The following is a 4,291-nucleotide window of genomic DNA, read 5'->3' on the forward strand; positions in this document are numbered from 1 at the left end:
TTCATCTGTTATCAGATGAAATCCTCTGCTTTTGTGAATCAGCATGTATGCATATACATGAACAATTGGCAAGTCAGAGGAAATGCTGTGCTACTTTTTTCAGTCTCTGATATAAAAACAATATATGCTCTTAGACAACTACAAGTCTAGCTTAAGTTCAGTTAGAGATTGGAATACGCATTTTGCATTTGGGAGATACTGAGTACCATATGAGCCCCTCCTGTGTGAATTCAGTTTGAATGCAAGAGTGTCACAGAGCTGAAACAACAGTGTGGTGAATTAGCAAGAGAGAACTCTCTTAGAGAACACCTTGTTATGTTTTTGACCTCAAATTGTATGGTCCCTTGTAATAATTAATAGCTAGTGTCGCCTCTCTGTTCTTGGTCTCTATCATTGCCTCTCTGACAAATAGTTTATAGTCTATAGTCTTTCCGGTTGTCTTCTCACTCTGATGTTTCATACCTCAGTGATTTTGTCTTAGAGCTGTATTCTGCATTTGCTTGCTCATCCATGGTGACCTTGTTTGGGCTTTGTTTAGTTTATTTGTTGCCTGATGATACATACCAAGCCTTACAGGGACCATTTGACTTAATATACATTCAATTTATTGACTTGACTTAATATACATTCAATTTATTGACTTTAGTCACCTCTACTTCCTAAAAGACCCAAAAGCACCCCAAAAGGGTTACACCAAGGCCACTACTAAAAGATGATTGCCCTTTTTACTGACCTCTTCTTTCAGAGTTTTGGGGGTTCACTCTGCTTCTGTTCCCTGTCCTTCTCCCCTCTTTGGTCACATGTGATTGTTGTTTTTTCCTTTATAGCCAGCACCGATCTTATTAATAATCACAGGTTGAAGCGTGCAACCATGAGAATTCAGGTTAATTTGCCTGCTGTGATTAGATTGATTTATAAGCACCTCTGTCACTTCCTCCTTCCTTCCCAGTTTGTTTGAATGTTCTGTAGAGTATTTCCACCAAACAAAAAAATTATAAAACCAGGCTAATGAGTTTATATTTAAGAAGATAAACATCCTTATTATAAAATCACCTCACATTTTTGTTTGTTTTTAAGTAGGCTCCATGCCCAATATGGAGCTTGAACTCACAACCCTAAGATCAAGAGTTGCATGCTCTACTGACTGAGCCAGCCAGGTGCCCTAACATCACCTCACATTTGTAACTACTACTGAACGGTCAGTAACTTCTGTGTATTTTCTAAAACATTAAGTTTCTGAAATAATAAAGTGTAAAGTTATGAAATGATAAATGACTTAAATTGAATATTCTGGGCATATTACCAAGGCAACACAGAAGAGCTTTATCTACAAATATACCAAGAATTATCAACTATCATCTCAGGGTTTGTTAAGCTAATACAGGAGAAACAAATTTTTTTACATGATCTACAAGATTTCAAGCACGGTTCTGAGATCAAGGTGAGCTCTATTTTTTTTTTTTTAAAGCACTAAATTAGGAATCAGCTGATCTAATTTCTATTCTGCCCCCACTGCTAGTAAGCCTTGGGTTAAGACCTTCCTCTCTGTGAGCCTCCCCTGTCTACCTCACAGCACTGAGAAAGGATATAAGAAGATCCCACACCTGAAGTAAAAGGCAGGCCTCCTTTCCCTGGTAAAGAATGTTCCATTCCTGGGGCTGGTTGCCTCCTGCACTTCCCGCTCTAGCAATTAGGTTGTGTGTCCATCAAGAGTCCACTGAGATCATTGCCCAGTTGTGTCATTGTGACTGCATAATGTAATACAAAAAATTTGTAACTTGCTGAAATGGAAATGTAAAAAGGGCAGATTTTGTTTCTAGGACAAATAAGTTAAAAGCTATGGGTACTTTGTTAAGGTGGGTGCTATTACAGAAACTTGCAGAGGTATTAGGTGTGGTCTAGGTATTTGTAAAAGGCTGGAAAGACATTTAGTAGAAGGGGTTCAATTCATAGCTGTTTTGGACCCCATAGTCTAAGAACACTTTAAACAAAATTAAAGACATGAAGCTTTTGGATTTACTGAGGTGGAATAAATTTGGAAGGCAAATTTGCCTGAGGGTCAGCTTGTGACTACATTTCCACAGGTCCTTACTTACTATGTTTTTATTTCATTCTGCTTTGCTCCTTTCCCAGTGTGGGTGGGAGGGGTGTTACTTCAGATCACCTTTATGCCCAAGGTGCTATCCTTTGGCTGTCCCACCTTTTATCTATATGGGTTTTTTTTTAATGTTTATTGATTTTTTATTTATTTTGAGAGAGAGAAAGAGAGAGAGTGTGTGTGCGTATGTGCAAGCAGGGGAGGGACAGAGAGAGTGGAGACAGAGGATTCTAAGTAAGCTCCACGCTGTCAGAACAGTCTGACGAAGCTCAATCTCACTGTGAGATCATGACCTGAGCCGAAATAAAGAGTGGGACACCTAACCGACTGAGCCACACAGGTGCCCCAGCTGTCCCACCTTTTAAACTTGAGGTCTCTGAGTCCCCATATTAGCAGGCCCCAAGATTTTACATTTGTCGTCTTGTATGAAAAGTCTGTCAAAACAGAATTTCACTTTTTTTCCAACCAGGAAAACATTTCAGGACAAGCTGCTTTCTTGCTTTGCTTACTTCTCCAGGGTCTACTTTCCCTTAGATTTTGGCCCGGTAATCCCTCTTTATCTTCTTGGCTCTTTGGTGATACTTAAGACATATTCCAGGGGCGCTTGGATGACTAGGTTGGTTAAGCATCAGATTCTTGATCTCACAGTTAATGGGGTGGAGCCCCATGTCGGGCTCTGCGCTGACAATGTGGAGCCTGCTTGAGAATCTCTCTCCCCCTCTCTCTCTTTCTCTCAAAATAAATATACTTAAATATATATTTATATATATATTTATATATATAAATATATATTTATATATTTACAAATATATATAAATATATATTTATATATTTATATATATTTAGATATGTATATATTATATATAATATATTATATATATATATATATTATTTAAGTGTGATATATATATATATATATATATATATATATATATATATATATATATATTCCACTCCCCACCCCCACCCCCAAACGCTGTTGTTTTCAGTGGGAGGTTTTTCTTTACAACCTGGTCTGCATGGCATGGTATAGACTTTCTGCTGGCCACCTATTCATGACTGTTGTTGAGAAACCAAACTGTCTTGAAATTGGTGCATCCCTCCAGAAGAGGTTGATGCCAGGTCTGAAAGCTGAGAAGGCTCAAACTTTTTTCCTAAAGTAAAACTAGACCAACTGGGTACCTTTGCATTATACAATTCTGTCTCCAACGTGCCAAAAGATGTCATAAATTTCAGGTGGACAAATTGCTTGTAGTAATAATTTAATTTCACCTCTATGTCTTGATTTTTTCCCCCTACCTTGTATTTCGAGGAAGCTAAATTTATATAAATCATCTAATACAGGGCTTTCCGGTAAAATTTCATGTGATGATAGAAATGTTCTATAATTTGCACTGTTTACATGGAGCTATTGCATACTTGATACACGTGATTGCAGAACTCAAATTTTAATTTATTAATTTTTTTAAATTTTTATTTTTATTTAGATAGCTGCACACATGGCTAGTGTCTGCCATATTGGACAGTGTAGATTCTAAGACCAATTTCTTTATGATACTTCAAGATAAATATTGGTTATATGAGAGGCTTCATAAAAATGCTTTTGTGATCATGGTTTTCTCTTCAGAAGATATGCAGTTCATAAATCAAAATGGCAGCAACTGCTATTGACATAAAACAAATAACAAATACAACAAAGTGCTGATTAACCCCCAGATATTTATTGAGCTCATTTTATGAAACAGGCACCATGCTAGGCACTGAAAAGTGTGCCATATGCCTAATGATGCTTTTGCTTTCTTTTTTATTTTAATTTTAATTTAATTTAATTTTTATTTTTGAGAGAGAGAGAGAGACAGAGCATGAATGGGGGAGGGGCAGAGAGAGAGGGAGACCACAGAATTCGAAGCATTGCTTTCTGTTTAAAAAAAAAAAAATTCTTTAAACGTTAATGTTTGAGAGAGAAAGAGTACGAGTGAGGGAGGGGCAGAGAGAGAAGGAGGGGCAAAGAGAGAAGGAGGGGCAGAGAGGAGTGTGGGGGACAGAGGATCCAAATCCAGCTCTGTTGAGAGCCCGATGCAGGGCTTGAACTCACAAACCACAGGATCATGACCTGAGCCAAAGTCTGATGCTTAACCGACTGAGCCACCCAGGTGCCCCAATGCCTCTGTTTTCTAGGTAGATGTCATTGAT

This window comes from Panthera pardus, unplaced genomic scaffold, assembly GCF_024362965.1.
Source record: "Panthera pardus isolate Hobbes unplaced genomic scaffold, ASM2436296v1 HiC_scaffold_10, whole genome shotgun sequence".
NCBI lineage: Eukaryota > Metazoa > Chordata > Mammalia > Carnivora > Felidae > Panthera > Panthera pardus.